At 60.3% G+C, this 16,623-nt stretch overlaps 1 pseudogene; it reads left to right on the top strand.

The window, feature by feature from the left end:
• The first annotated feature begins 281 nt into the window (after nt 1-281).
• On the top strand, nt 282-15,198 carry LOC132533516 (basic proline-rich protein-like; annotated as a pseudogene).
• The last annotated feature ends 1,425 nt before the right edge of the window (nt 15,199-16,623 follow it).

The raw sequence follows: 16,623 nt of genomic DNA, 5'->3' as shown, positions 1-16,623 counted from the left end.
CTCCTGGCGCTCCTGCCAAGGGCTCCTTGGGGGAGGTGTTCTGGGCCAGAGTCCCTGTGGACGCTGTGGACACCCATGGGACACCTTGTGACAGCCCGGTGACACACCGCGGACACCCATGGACACGGCAGAAAAGCCCGAGGCCACCAGGAATCTGAAACCAGCTCCTCACCACAGAGGTGCAGCCAGTACCCACTAGAGGGCAGCAGAGGACAGGGGTGCTGCTCTCCCAGCTCCCCACCTGCGCCCCCTCCCCTCCTCCCTGTGCCCCTCCCCCTCCTCCCTGTGCCCCCTCCCCTCCGCCCTGTGCCCCCTCCCCTCCTCCCTGTGCCCCCTCCCCCTCCTCCCTGTGACCCTCCCCTCCTCCCTGTGCCCCTCCCCCTCCTCCCTGTGCCCCCTCCCCTCCGCCCTGTGCCCCCTCCCCTCCTCCCTGTGCCCCCTCCCCCTCCTCCCTGTGCCCCTCCCCCTCCTCCCTGTGCCCCCTCCCCTCCGCCCTGTGCCCCTCCCCCTCCTCCCTGTGCCCCCTCCCCTCCGCCCTGTGCCCCCTCCCCCTCCTCCCTGTGCCCCTCCCCTCCTCCCTGTGCCCCCTCCTCCCTGTGCCCCTCCCCCTCCTCCCTGTGCCCCCTCCCCTCCGCCCTGTGCCCCCTCCCCTCCTCCCTGTGCCCCCTCCCCCTCCTCCCTGTGACCCTCCCCTCCTCCCTGTGCCCCTCCCCCTCCTCCCTGTGCCCCCTCCCCTCCTCCCTGTGCCCCCTCCCCTCCTCCCTGTGCCCCCTCCTCCCTGTGCCCCCTCCTCCCTGTGCCCCCTCCTCCCTGTGCCCCCTCCTCCCCCTCCTCCCTGTGCCCCCTCCTCCCCCTCCTCCCTGTGCCCCTCCTCCCTGTGCCCCCTCCCCTCCTCCCTGTGCCCCCTCCCCTCCTCCTTGTGCCCCCTCCTCCCCCTCCTCCCTGTGCCCCCTCCTCCCTGTGCCCCCTCCTCCCTGTGCCCCCTCCTCCCTGTGCCCCCTCCTCCCCCTCCTCCCTGTGCCCCCTCCTCCCTGTGCCCCCTCCCCTCCTCCCTGTGCCCCCTCCTCCCCCTCCTCCCTGTGCCCCCTCCCCTCCTCCCTGTGCCCCCTCCCCTCCTCCCTGTGCCCCCTCCCCCTCCTCCCTGTGCCCCCTCCCCTCCTCCCTGTGCCCCCTCCCCTCCTCCCTGTGCCCCCTCCTCCCTGTGCCCCCTCCCCTCCTCCCTGTGCCCCCTCCTCCCCCTCCTCCCTGTGCCCCTCCTCCCTGTGCCCCCTCCCCTCCTCCCTGTGCCCCCTCCTCTCCCTCCTCCCTGTGCCCCCTTCTCCCCCTCCGCCCCCTCCTCCCTGTGCCCCCTCCCCCTCCTCCCTGTGCCCCCTCCCCTCCTCCCTGTGCCCCCTCCTCCCCCTCCTCCCTGTGCCCCCTCCCCTCCTCCCTGTGCCCCCTCCCCTCCTCCCTGTGCCCCCTCCTCCCCCTCCTCCCTGTGCCCCCTCCCCTCCTCCCTGTGCCCCCTCCCCCTCCTCCCTGTGCCCCCTCCCCTCCTCCCTGTGCCCCCTCCCCTCCTCCCTGTGTCCCCTCCTCCCCCTCCTCCCTGTGCCCCTCCTCCCTGTGCCCCCTCCCCTCCTCCCTGTGTCCCCTCCTCCCCCTCCTCCCTGTGCCCCTCCTCCCTGTGCCCCCTCCCCTCCTCCCTGTGCCCCCTCCTCCCCCTCCTCCCTGTGCCCCCTCCCCTCCTCCCTGTGCCCCTCCTCCCTGTGCCCCCTCCTCCCCCTCCTCCCTGTGCCCCCTCCCCTCCTCCCTGTGCCCCCTCCTCTCCCTCCTCCCTGTGCCCCCTTCTCCCCCTCCGCCCCCTCCTCCCTGTGCCCCCTCCCCCTCCTCCCTGTGCCCCCTCCCCCTCCTCCCTGTGCCCCCTCCTCCCCCTCCTCCCCCAGGACCCTGTGCCAGCCCTGAGCCCTGAACAGGGTGGGGCCTGCACGGTGACAGACGGGCCCTAGGACTGAGGGCCAAGGTGGCGAGGGGAGGGGGAGAGGGAGGTCTTATGGGGAAGTCAAGGCCCACCGGCCCCTCACGCCCAGCCTGCCAGGCTCCCTGAGACCCCAGCCAGCCATCAGTCACCCGCCACCGGCAGGGGCGGTGTCTCCCAGGAGAGGATCCCCCAGGCCCCGGCCTCCTGGTCCCCTGCCAACCACCCAGTTAGTGTCCCCCAAGGCCTCCCGTCCAGCGTGGTGAGCAGGGGGCCAGGCCAGGACCCCAGACCCCGGCCCAAAGTCCCAGTGCACCAGGCCTCCTGGGGTCTCCGGGCACTATGTCTCCCCAGGCCCGGGCCCACCCTGAGCCCGACCCAGGTTTGGTCCCATATCTGTGCAGACTCAGCCTAGGTAGGCTCAGGGGCTGGGGCCGCGGAGACGTGAGGATGGGGCGGTGGCTAGGCACGCACAGTACTGAGCGCAAGGACCCGCCAAGGATCTGGGCTCAAGCCCCGGCTCCCCACCTGCATAGGGGGCGCTTCACAAGTGGTGAAGCAGGTCAGCAGGCGTCTCTTTCTCCCTCTGTTTCCCCTCCTTTCTCAATTTCTTTCTGCCCTATCCAATAAAAGGGGAAAATGGGGAGTCGGGCGGTAGCGCAGTGGGTTAAGCGCACATGGCGTGAAGCGAAAGGTCCAGGTCCGGCGTGAGGATCCCGGTTCGAGGCCCCAGCTCCCCACCTGCAGGGGAGTCGCTTCCCAGGCGGTGAAGCAGGTCTGCAGGTGTCTGTCTGTCTCTCCCCCTCTCTGTCTTCCCCTCCTCTCTCGACTTCTCTCTGTCCTAGCCAACAATGACGACATCAACAACAACAACAACTACAACAAAAAAACAAGGGCAACAAAAGGGAATAAATAAATAGTTTTTTAAATTTTTTTTAAAGGGGGGAATGTCCTTTCCAATAAAAGGGAAAACTCAAAGCAGAATCTGAGTTTGGAGTATTGCACCAAAGTAAAAATATCAGGGAGGTAGATATTCAGCTTCACTCTGGGGGGCAGGGGGGAGACACAGACCTTAGGTGGTGGGAACGGTGTTAATATACACTCCTATTAACTTATAGTCTCACAAACCACTATTTAGTTAATATGAGAGGGAAAAATAAATTGAATGTCTCAAACTCTTCAATGTATAGACCATAGGCTGAGTATATGTTCCTTCAATCTAAGCACTTAAGACTTCAAATTGATTGTGGCCAGGCGGTAGTGCAGCAGGTTAAGCACACATGGCACAAAGCACAAGGACCAGTGTCAAGATCCTGGTTCAAGTGGTGCAGGAGGTGGTGCAGTGGATAAAGCATTGGACTCTCAACCATGAGGTCCCAAGTTCAACTCCTGGCAGCACATATACCGGGGTGATATCTGGTTCTTTCTCTCTCTCCTATCTTTCTCATGAGTAAATAAATAAATTCTTAAAAAAAAAAAAAAAGATCCTGGTTCCAACCCTGGCTCCCCACCTGCAGGGGAGTTGCTTCACAGGCGGTGAAGCAGGTCTGCAGGTGTCTGTCTTTCTCTCCCCCTCTCTGTCTTCCCCTCCTCTCTCCATTTTTCTCTGTCCTATCCAACAGCAGTGACAACAGCAATAATAACTACAACGATGACAAACAACAAGGGCAACAAAAGGGGGAAAAGAATAAATAAATAAACCTAGATATAGACCAGGGGCCCATGAGATAGGCCTTATGTGCACACGTGTCCATTAGGGGAAAATATACCCCTGAAAGCAAAACTCTGCAGTGAGCCAGTAAGAGCAGCAAACAAGTAGAAAGGCCTAAAGAGACACGTGATCAAATAAAGGACCTAATCAAATCGTTTCTACTTAGACCTAGATACCCTCCTCACCTACTTCCTATTTCACTTCCCTCAGTCACTCCAGAGCTAACCTTGTCAAAGTAAGGACTGCAGAAGCTGCATAAGGGCAAGAGACGGGCAGACTTTAATGATGAGTCTTCAGTCACATCAGCTGGGCCCTAGTCAGGGAGCCCTGGGATTCCCACACAGACATGATGGGCCTAGACCTCCAACATGATCCCTCTCACCACTGTCACTGGTCAACTCCATCGGGAACAAGATAATGGACCCTTCTGTGGGCCCCTCCCTATAGGACCTGGCCCTCAACATGGATCAACAAGGGTGGGGAATGTTCCATCCTCTGAAGGGAGGTTGGACAACATACTCTACCTACCACCTGAGGAAGATGGGTCCTGAAATGAGTGCAGCCTGGAATGTTCCCAGCGTGACCACAGACTGTGAGCTCAGACCTACAGGGATGCAGAGGTCACATAGGCTCCTGTGCTGAATATGGGCCCAGATCAAATAATGGGGTTTACAGTCAGCAATATTTATACACTTTCCCATATTTGGGAGCTACTCTCTTCCCTGATCCAGCTCCCTATTCCTTTTTTCAACTATGACACCATCTCCCCAGACAATAACCTGGGTCCACCTGCATATTAGATGTCAGGCTCAGGCAAAAACTAGTAAGGTCATGACTCCTTTGGAATACACCTAAAAGAGACCTAGGTTTTTCCAAAACAGAGGCCCAAAATCTTCATCTGTAATATTCTTGCCATTGGGTTCATGATTAATCAACAATTTGTTCTGCATTATATCTTTTATTTATTTATTCTATTTTGTTGCCCTTGTTTTTTTATTGTTGTAGTTATTAGTGTTATTGTTATTGATGTCATTGTTGTTGGATAGGACAGAGAGAAATGGAGAGAGGAGGGGCAGACAGAGGGGGAGAGAAAGACAGACACCTGCAGACCTGCTTCACAGCCTGGAAAGCGACCACCCTGCAGGTGGGGAGCCGGGGCTCAAACTGGGATCCTTCCCCCGGTCCTTCCACTTTGTGTCACGTGCGCTTAACCCGCTGCGCTACTGCCCAACTCCCTCTGCTTTATATGTTAAGTCTTTTTCAGCTATCAGGTTCCAGATGCTACCATGACTCCAACCTGACTTCCCTGGACAGGAGACCCCACCAATGTGTCCTGGAGCCCCGCTTCCCCAGAGCCCTGCCTCACTAGGAAAAGAGAGAGACAGGCTGGGAGTGTGGATCAACCTGCCAACACCCATGTTTACTGGAGAAGCAATTACAGAAGCCAGACCTTCCACAATCTGCACCCACAATGACCCTGGATCCATGTTCCCAGAGGAATGAAGAACAGGGAAGCTAGGAGCCAGGTGATAGCACAGTGGGTTAAGCGCAGGTGGCGCAAAGCACAAGGACCGGCGTAAGGATCCCGGTTCAAGCCCCCGGCTCCCCAGCTGTAGGGGAGTCGCTTCCCATGTGATGAAGCAGGTCTGCAGGTGTCTGTCTTTCTCTCCCCCTCTCTGTCTTCCCTCCTCTCTCCATTTCTCTCTGTCCTATCCAACATCAGTGACATCAGTAACAACAGCAATAATAATAACTACAACAATAGTGGTCTGGGAGGTGGTGCAGTGATAAGGCTTTGGACTCCCAAGCATGAGGTCCCGAGTTTGATCCCTGGGCAGCACATGTGCCAGAGTGATGTCTGGTTCTTTCTCTCTCCTCTTATCTTTCTCATAAATAAACAAAATATCTTTAAAAAATAAAAAATAACTACAACAATAAAACAAGGGAAGCAAAAGGGAATAAATAAATATTTTTTAAAAAAGAGAATAGGGGACCTATTAGGGGAGGAGATGGGATATGGATTTCAGGCAGTGGGAATTGTGTGAAATTGTACCCCTTTCATCCTATGGTCTTGTCAATATTTCCATTTTATAAATAAAAATAAAAGGGGGTAATAGCCTCCAGGAGCAGTGGAATCAGGCACTGTGGGCACCGGGGACATGCAGACACAGGGACAGGGCCTGGGGCTTGGGGACCAGGACACAGCAACATGGAGACTTGGGGGTGTGGGGACCGCTGGGGATGGGGGGGCTCACCCCCGGGGCCCTGACTCACCCAGACTCACTTCCTCCAGGACAGGGTGGGGGGGAAGTGTCACCTCGCGCTGCAGCCCAGGTGACACTGTGACTCAGTGACCCTGCCACCACAGCTGGAGTCACGGCCTGTCCCCACCCATCACTCACCCCAGCAGCTGTCGGGCGTCTGTGGGTTGAGCTTTGTGTTCCTGCTCGCATCACCTCCCCCACTGCCCTTCCATCTGCCTCCCTGCACCTGCTCAGCCTTCAAGTTTCAACTCATGCCACCTCCTCCAGGAAGCCTGCCCTGATCACCCAGATAAACCCACCTTTTCTCCCCCCAGCTGTGCTGTGGGTGGCCCAGGCCATACTCTGGGGTTCATCCTGTGGTGGGGGCCGTGCTCCCTGCCCTCTGCCCATGTGCCAGCAAACAGCATTCAACACTGCCACCCAGGCCAGCTCCCCACAGACCCTCCTCTAAACCCCCCACCCACGACCCCTCCCAACTTCAGCCTAGCCCAACTCCCCAGACTTAGGCCTGTGACCACAGACTGCCCCACTCCACCCAGAGGGGGCCAGCCAGCCAGCTAGGGTCACACAACCAGCCCCCCAGATCAAGGCCAGCCCCCCAGGACCAACCCCCCAGCTCCTTCAGACCAGCTCCCCCAGCCCCCCAGGATCAGCCTGCCAGCCTCCCAATACCAGTCCCTCAGCTCCCCAGGATAAGCCCTCACCCCCCCAAGACCAGCTTTCCAGCCCCCAGGGCCAGTACTGAGCCCCCCCAGGTTCAAGACTAGGCCTCCAGCCCCCGGCTCCCCAGGACAAGCCCCCCTGGACAGCCCCCCAGCTCCCAACACAGACCCCCACCAGCCCCCAAACCCCCAGCAGAACGCCCACTGGGGCTCCCCAGTGTAGCAGGACTATTTTGGGAAGCTCGTGGGCTAAGAATAGACCCACCTGCTCCAGGGCTGTTCACCTGGTTTGCTCTGCGTGGGCCCCAGGAGGGCTGTGCCCTGAAAGCCTCTGGCTGCCTCCCTCCCACAGGCCCCTTCCCATCATGCCTGTGGCCCCTGGGCCTGAGCACCCCAAGCAACCCTGCTGCCCTCCACCCTGGGCAGCTTCAAGGCCTGGCAGGCACTGTGGGCGGGTCCCAGCTGCCAGGGACCCAGTGAGTCACCACCTCCTCTCCAAACCATCCCCACAGACCCCCACTGTCCCCACAGACCCCCACTGTCCCCCAGATCCCCACTGTATCCCCAGAGCCCTCACTGTCCCCCCAGATCTCCCACTGTCTCCAAGATTCCCCACTGTCCCCCAATCCCCCACTGTCCCCCAGGTCCCCCACTGCCCCCCAGATCCCCCACTGTCCCTCCAGATCTCCCACTGTCCCCCAATCCCCCACTGTCCCCCAGGTCCCCCACTGTCCCTCCAGATCTCCCACTGTCCCCCAGATCTCCCACTGTCCCCACATCCCCCACTGTCCCCCAGGTCCCCCACTGTCCCCACAGATCCCCAATGTCACCCCAGATTCCCCACTGTCCCCCAGATCCCCCACTGTCCCTCCAGATCCCCACTGTATCCCCAGATCCCCACTGTCCCTCCAGATCTCCCACTGTCCCTGAGATCCCCCACTGTCTTCCCAGATCCCCACTGTCCCCCCAGATTCCCCACTGTCCCCGAGATCCCCACTGTCCCCCAGATCCCCCACTGTCCCCCAGATACCCCACTGTACCCCAGATCCCCCACTGTCCCCCCAAATACCCACTGTCCCCCCGATCCCCCACTGTCCCCCCAGATCCCCCACTGTCACCCCAGATCCCCCACTGTCCCCCAGATCCCCCACTGTCCCCCCAGATCCCCCACTGTCCCCCAGATCCCCCACTGTCCCCCAGATCCCCCACTGTCCCCCCAGATCCCCACTGTCCCCCCAGATCCCCACTGTCCCCCAAATCCCCCACTGTCCTCAGATCCCCCACTGTCCCCCAGATCCCCCACTGTCCCCCAGATCCCCCACTGTCCCCCCAGATACCCCACTGTCCCCCCAGATCCCCACTGTCTCCCAAATTCCCCACTGTCCTCAGATCCCCCACTGTCCCCCAGATCCCCCACTGTCCCTCCAGATCCCCCACTGTCCCCCAGATCCCCCACTGTCCACCAGATCCCCACTGTCCCCCAGATCCCCCACTGTCCCCCAGATTCCCCACTGTCCCCCCAAATCCCCCACTGACCCCTAGATACCCACTGTCCCCCAGATCCCCGACTATCCCCCAGATCCCCACTGTCCTCCAGATCCCCCATTGCGCCTCCAAATCCCCCACTGTCCCCCCAGATCCCACACTGTCCCTCCAGATCTCCCACTGTCCACCAGATCCCCCACTGTCCCCCCAGATCCCCCACTGTCCCCCAGATCCCCACTGTCCCTCCAGATCCCCACTGTCCCCCAGATCCCACACTGTCCCTCCAGATCCCCCACTGTCCCCCAGATCCCCACTGTCCCCAGATCCCCCACTGTCCCCCAGGTCCCCCACTGTCCCCACAGATCCCCAATGTCACCCCAGATTCCCCACTGTCCCCCAGATCCCCCACTGTCCCCCAGATCCCCCACTGTCCCTCCAGATCCCCACTGTATCCCCAGATCTCCCACTGTCCCTGAGATCCCCCACTGTCTTCCCAGATCCCCACAGTCCCCCCAGATTCCCCACTGTCCCCGAGATCCCCACTGTCCCCAGATCCCCCACTGTCCCCCAGATACCCCACTGTACCCCAGATTCCCCACTGTCCCCCCAAATACCCACTGTCCCCCCGATCCCCCACTGTCCCCCCAGATCCCCCACTGTCACCCCAGATCCCCCACTGTCCCCCAGATCCCCCACTGTCACCCCAGATCCCCCACTGTCCCCCAGATCCCCCACTGTCCCCCAGATCCCCCACTGTCCCCCCAGATCCCCACTGTCCCCCCAGATCCCCACTGTCCCCCAAATCCCCCACTGTCCTCAGATCCCCCACTGTCCCCCAGATCCCCCACTGTCCCCCAGATCCCCCACTGTCCCCCCAGATACCCCACTGTCCCCCCAGATCCCCACTGTCTCCCAAATTCCCCACTGTCCTCAGATCCCCCACTGTCCCCCAGATCCCCCACTGTCCCTCCAGATCCCCCACTGTCCCCCAGATCCCCCACTGTCCACCAGATCCCCACTGTCCCCCAGATCCCCCACTGTCCCCCAGATTCCCCACTGTCCCCCCAAATCCCCCACTGACCCCTAGATACCCACTGTCCCCCAGATCCCCGACTATCCCCCAGATCCCCACTGTCCTCCAGATCCCCCACTGCGCCTCCAAATCCCCCACTGTCCCCCCAGATCCCACACTGTCCCTCCAGATCTCCCACTGTCCACCAGATCCCCCACTGTCCCCCCAGATCCCCCACTGTCCCCCAGATCCCCACTGTCCCTCCAGATCCCCACTGTCCCCCAGATCCCACACTGTCCCTCCAGATCCCCCACTGTCCCCCAGATCCCCACTGTCCACCAAGGTGCCCCACTGTCCCCCAGATCCCCCAGATCCCCACTGTCCCTCAGATCCCCCACTGTCCCACCAGATCCCCACTGTCACCCAGATCCCCCACTGTCCCCCAGATCCCCCACTGTCCCCCCAGATCCCCCACTATCCCCAAGATCCCCACTGTCACCCAAATGCCCCACTGTCCCTCCAGATCCCCCACTGTCCCTCCAGATCCCCCACTGTCCCCCCAGAACCCGCACTGATCCCCAGATCCCCCACTGTCCCCCAGAACCCCCACTGTCCCCCCAGATCCCCCACTGATACCCAGATCCCCCATTGTCCCCCAGATCCCCCACTGTCCCCCAGATCCCCACAGTCCCCCAGATCCCCCACTGTCCCCCAGATCCCCCACTGTTTGTCCAGATCCCCCACTGTCTCCCAGATCCCCCCCTGTCCCCCAGATCCCCCACTGTCCCCCAGATCCCCCACTGTCCCCCCAGATCCCCCACTGTCCCCCAGATCCCCACAGTCCCCCAGATCCCCCACTGTCCCCCAGATCCCCCACTGTTTGTCCAGATCCCCCACTGTTCCCCAGATCCCCCACTGTCTCCCCAGACCCCCACTGTCCCCCAGATACCCCACTGTCCCCCAGATACCCCACTGTCCCCCAGAACCCCTGTCCCTCAGAGCCCTCACTGTCCCCCCAGATCTCCCACTGTCTCATAGATCCCCCTCTGTCCCCCAGATCCCCCACTGTCCCTCCAGGTCTCTCACTGTCCCCCAGATCCCCACTGTCCCCCAGGTCCCCCACTGTCCCCCACTGTCCCCCAGGTCCCCCACTGTCCCCCCAGATCCCACACTGACCCCCAGATCCCCCACTGTCCCCCCGATCCCCCACTGATACCCAGATCCCCCACTATCCCCCAGATCCCCCACTGTCCCCCCAGATCCCCCACTATCCCCAAGATCCCCACTGTCACCCAAATGCCCCACTGTCCCTCCAGATCCCCCACTGTCCTTCCAGATCCCCCACTGTCCCCCAGATCCCCCACTGATACCCAGATCCCCCACTGTCCCCCAAATCCCCCACTGTCCCCGATCTCCCACTGTCCCCCAGATCCCCCACTATCCCTCCAGATCCCCCACTGTCCCCCAGACCCCCCATTGTCCCCCAGATCCCCCACTGTCCCCCCAAAACCCCCACTGTCCCCCAGATCCCCCACTGTTTGTCCAGATCCCTCACTGATACCCAGATCCCCCACTGTTTGTCCAGATCCCCACTGTCCCCCAGATCCCCCACTGTCCCCCCAGATCCCCCACTGTCCCCCAGATCCCCCACTGTCCCTCCAGATCCCCCACTGTCCCTCCAGATCTCCCACTGTCCCCCCAGAACGCCCACTGATCCCCAGATCCCCCACTGTCCCCCAGATCCCCCACTGTTTGTCCAGATCCCCCACTGTCCTCCAGATCCCCCACTGTTTGTCCAGATCCCCCACTGTTCTCCCAGATCCCCCACTGTTTGTCCAGATCCCCTACTGTCCCCCCAGAACCCCCACTGTCCCCCAGATCCCCACTGTCCCCCAGATCCCCCACTGTCCCCCAGATCCCCCCACTGTCCCCCAGATACCCCACTGTTTGTCCAGATCCCCACTGTCCCCCAGACCCACACTGTCCCCCAGAATCCCAGTGTTCCCAGACCCCCACAGTCCCCCCAGACCCACACTGTATCCTCAGAGCCCTCACTCTCCCCCATTGTACCCCCAGACCCTGCAGTCCCCCCAAGGCACGTGTGTGGCCGTGTGCTCATGACTACGTGTAGCAGTGTGCTCCCGTGTGTGTGTGTGTGTGTGTGTGTGTGTGTGTGTGTGTGTGGTGGGAGGGCAGGGCTGGTTCCTCTTCCCTGAAGTCAGCCGGGAGCAGTTTCCGAAGCAGAAGTAGGTAGGTTCCTGAGAAGCTCAGCAGGTGACTCAGCAGGGACATGGAGGTGTGCCAGGGCCTTCCTGACACCCACTGGCCAGGAGCCCGGGGTGGCCAGGACGGTGGGGGACAGTGGGCCAGGGTCACGGTCAGGCCTTGACCCCAGTCTGTGGGGCATGGCGTCTCGACCCCCCTCGGGCCCCCTGGCCCCCAGGCCTTGCCACCAGTGGCGGCCCACCCTGGGGCTTTCTGGGGGGCCGCCGAGGGGACCCGGGGACCAGGAAGTGCCCTGCGTTCTGTGCTGAAACTGCGAGCAGCTGTGTGTGGACACTTTCCCCTCTCCGGCCATGTCCCCAGGACTCTGGCCAGAAGCAGCGGGCACCCCTGCAGCCAGGACGGGCAGGACCTGGAGCCCCGTGGGGAGCTTCACTGTCCCTCCCCTGGACCCCCAGGATGGTGGCGGCAGCCCCCTGTGGGCTCCCTGCACTGTCACCCCTCTTGTGGAAGCAGGCCCCCTCCAGGGTCCCCTGGGTCCACCCCATCACTCCTTCTGCACCTCAGGGTGAGCCCCCCAAGTACTGGGCCTCCTCCCCAACCCCCATTGCTACCAGCTCTGTGCTCTGCTCCTGAGTTCATGGCTCTTGTGCAGGGGGTGGGTGACAGTGAGTGAGGGATGGAGGATGGATGGATGGATGGATGGATGGATGGATGGATGGATGGTGGATGATAGATGATGGATGATGGATGATGGATGGATGGATGATAGATGGATGGATGAATGGATGGATGGATGATGGGTGGATGGATGGATGGATGATGGATGGATGGATGATAGATGGATGGATGATGGATGGATGGATGGATGGATGGATGGATGGATGAATGGATGGATGGTGGATGATAGATGATAGATGATGGATGATGGATGATGGATGATGGATGGATGGATGAATGGATGGATGGATGAATGGATGGATGGATGATGGGTGGATGATAGATGATGGATGATGGATGGATGGATGGATGGATGGATGGATGATAGATGGATGATGGATGATGCATGGATGATGGATGGTGGATGATGGATGGATGGATGGATGATGGGTGGATGATAGATGATGGATGGATGGATGGATGGATGGATGATGGATGGATGGATGATGGATGAATGGATGGATGGATGGATGGATGATGGATGGATGATGGATGAATGTATGGATGGATGATAGATGGATGATGGATGATGCATGGATGATGTATGGTGGATGATGGATGGATGGACGGATGGATGATGGGTGGATGATAGATGATGGATGATGGATGGATGATGGACGGGTGGATGGATGGATGATGGATGAACAGTGAAGGATGGATGGATGGATGATAGATGATGGATGAATGGATAGATGGATGGATGATGGATGGATGGATGGATGATGGATGGATGGATGGATGATGGATGGATGGATGATGGATGGATGATGGATAGTGGATGATGGATGGATGGATGGACGGATGGATGATGGGTGGATGATAGATGATGGATGATGGATGGATGATGGACGGGTGGATGGATGGATGATGGATGAACAGTGAAGGATGGATGGATGGATGATAGATGGATGGATGATGGATGGATGGATGATGGATGGATGGATGGATGATGGATGGATGGATGATGGATGGATGATAGATGGATGGATGATGGATGGATGGATGATGGATGGATGGATGGATGGATGATGGATGGATGGATGATGGATGGATGATGGATAGTGGATGATGGATGGATGGATGACAGATGATGGATGATAGATGGCTGGTGGATGATAGATGGATGGATGGATGATGGATGGGTGGATGGATGGATGATGGATGAACAGTGGAGGATGGATGGATGGATGATAGATGATGGATGGATGGATGGATGATGGATGAACGGTGGAGGATGGATGGATGGATGATAGATGGATGGATGATGGATGGATGGATGATGGATGGATGGATGATGGATGGATGGATGATGGATGGATGATAGATGGATGGATGATGGATGGATGGATGATGGATGGATGGATGGATGATGGATGGATGGATGATGGATGGATGATGGATAGTGGATGATGGATGGATGGATGACAGATGATGGATGATAGATGGCTGGTGGATGATAGATGGATGGATGGATGATGGATGGGTGGATGGATGGATGATGGATGAACAGTGGAGGATGGATGGATGGATGATAGATGATGGATGGATGGATGGATGATGGATGAACGGTGGAGGATGGATGGATGGATGATAGATGATGGATGGATGATGGATGGATGGATGACAGATGATGAATGGATGGATGGATCATGGGTGGATGATAGATGATGGATGGATGATGGATGGATGGATGGATGATGGATGAATGGTGGAGGATGGATGATGGAAGAATAGATGGATGGATGAAGAATGATGGATGGATTGATGATGAATGGATGGATGGTGGATGATGGATGGATGGATGGATGGATGGATGGATGGATGGATGATGGGTAGATGATGGATGGATGGATGGTGGATGGATAGTGAATAAGTGGATAGATGGCTGAGTAGCTGGGTAGGTGAATGGTAGGCTGCTGAGGGAGCTGGTAGAGGGCTGAGGGTGACTGAATGTGAGTGAGTGGGGTTGGGGGTCTGATGTGTGGCTGGAGGTATTTGGGGACTGGTGGGGGCTGGGAGGCTGGTCTGGGCCCCCTTTCTTCCAGCAAGCACAGCCCAGCTCAAGTCCACTCCTCCAAGTCTGTGAGTCCACCCCAGTCTGCAGGGTCTGTCCACGGGCCCCTGCTCCCCGCCCAACTCTCTCCACCCACGGGCCCCTCTGATTGCCTCGCCCCCCCACCGCAGACCCTCTGCTGCTCCTTCCTGACACAGTGGCCTGGATGAGGGGACTTGGCACAGCCTGGTGCTGGCTCTGTGCTCCCCCCCCCCCCCCGGGCCTGCAGCTCTCTGCTGCGGGGGATGGGGGGGTGGGAGGGCATCGCCCTTTGAGTCACCAGAAAGCCTGGCTTCTGGATGTCTTGAAGAGCAGCCACCTTCTCCCAGTGACCCGAGGGCCTTTCCAGCCTTCTCATCCCCAGGGGGTGACACACCAGGTGTGGGGACAGCCCGGGAGGGGCCCAGAGGCTTGCCTGGAGGAGGCATTCCCCAGAGCCTGGGGGCAGGGTGGACGCTGGCTGACCCAGCAGCTTCCTCTGGTGACAGAATATCCTGAGAACAATGAGCTGCCAGCCACCCACCCGAGGAAGGTTCCAGAAGCCACAGACTCGTACACGGGAAGTGGCCAGGCTTCTCCCCATAAAGAAACAAACAAACAGGCCTCCGGAGGTGGGCGGTGGGCGGCGGGCGGTGGCCTGTCTGACCAGCTGGCTGGCTGTTAGTCTGAGGGAGGCCGCTGGCTGCAGGGGCCTGGCCCCAGCCCAAGACAGGGACAGCCGGGGACGCTGCTCCGTGGCCCCACTCGTGACAAGGGCCAGGCCATGCGGCCGCATCTGGGCAGCCTGGCTGAGTGGCCCTGACTCAGCCACCGCCCCGTGCCCCCACCTCACGGGAATTCTCAGGATGTGCTGCCCCCAAGCCGCTTCCCATGTTCTGCTGGGAAGCTGGGTGGGCACTGTCCCCACCATGTAGTGTCCCAGCGGGGGCCTGATCCTGTCCACAGGGCGACTCCAGTCACAGAGGGAGGGGTCTGGGACATAGCCCGGTGCCTGGTGAGCTTCCTGTGGCTTTTCCAGGAGACAATGGGCCTGGCCCCTCGGGATGTGGAGACTGCAGCTGAGCAGCTCATGGAAGCTTCCAGAAGGCCAGCAAGTGGTCGGCGCCACCCCTGAGGGTGTGGACATGACACTTCTTGAAGGGCTGGTTGTCCCAGGGGTCCTGACCCCCAGGCAGGTGCTGGGGGCACAGTAGCCTGAGCTGCACCTAGAGACCATTGTTCTGGAAGGCCAGGGACTGAGGCGTGCCCACAGGGCCCCAGCAGGGACCAGGACTGGACCGTCTCCTCCTCAGCCCTCCCCCGGCTCCCAGGGGGAGCAGCCCCATAGTATGGCAGGGCATCTCCAGCCTGGGGCCATCACAGACCCCTGTCCCCAGACCACAAGTCTGCAGACCATGGGACCCCAGCCTCAGGCCCCACTGTTGGGGGGCACAGCCAGGCTGCAGATTTGCACCCAGCAGTGGACAGTCAGATGGAGGGGTACAGGCTGCTCAGGGATGGACAGGGGCCCTGGAGGGAGGTCACCCCAAATGGCAGAAGGGGGAGGGGGCAGAGGAGGAAGGAAATGGACAGAAGGGGAGGATGGAGCTGAGGGGGAGGGTGGGGCCGAGGGTCCAGGCTCCCATGGACTGCAGCTCCAGACAGGAAGAGCCTCCTGGTGCTTTCTGTCACCTGCAAGGGACAGTGATGTCCACCTGTCTAGGGCAGTGACATGCATCTGTCTGGGGACAGTGACTTCTGTCCATCTTGGGGACAGTGATGTCCATCAGTCTGAAGCAGTGACTTCCGTCCTTCTGGAGGGCGCTGTCTGCCAGCTGGTGGTACAGCAAAGGCCACAGTGACCCCGAGTCTTCCAGCTGTGACCTGGTGCTTTAAGTCCAGGAGGGGCTTGGAAACGGGCTGGGGAAAGAAGCTGTGAACTCAGCCTGCCCCTCCTGGCCCCAGGGGAAGTGACCCCCCCGAAAAGGAAGTGACCCGCTGCCCCCCCCAAAAGGAAGTCACCCCCTGCCCCCCGAAAGGGAAGTGACCTCCCTGCCCCCAAGGGAAATGGCCCCCCTGCCTCCTGAAAGGGAGGTGACCCCCCCCACCCCAAGGGAAGTGACCAACCCTGCCCCCGAGAGAGGTGAGCAGCTTCCTGGGAGGAGAGTGGCTCAGCTGAAGGCATTATACACCCTTGTGCCCTGGGCACTCAGTGACCCGTCCCCTAGGGCCTGGCCTTGGGCAGGGGAGGGGTCCAGCCAGACTGTGTGAACCCAGCTCCAGGGCCCTGGGGACACCAGCAGGCACAGGGGACTCCAAACTGGGTGAGGACCCCGGGCTGGACAGGAACCTTGGGCTGTCACAGGGACCAGACAGCACGTGGGGCCCCATGGGGTCCCTCCGTCTCCGGCCTGACCTGTCTGCACCCACCCAACTGGTCTACAGAGCTGGTTAGGGTCCAGGACCACCCGCCGCTCCACTGCCCAGCAGGCAGCTCCAGGGTGGGGGTGGAACTGGGGGACTTGCTGGGAGCAAGCACAGCCCCTGGGGACAGAAGGGC

The sequence above is a fragment of the Erinaceus europaeus genome, chromosome 16, assembly GCF_950295315.1.
Source record: "Erinaceus europaeus chromosome 16, mEriEur2.1, whole genome shotgun sequence".
NCBI classification, from domain to species: Eukaryota; Metazoa; Chordata; class Mammalia; order Eulipotyphla; family Erinaceidae; genus Erinaceus; species Erinaceus europaeus.
Note: the sequence above shows the minus strand (reverse complement) of the source record. Positions and strands in the feature narration are given on the sequence as shown.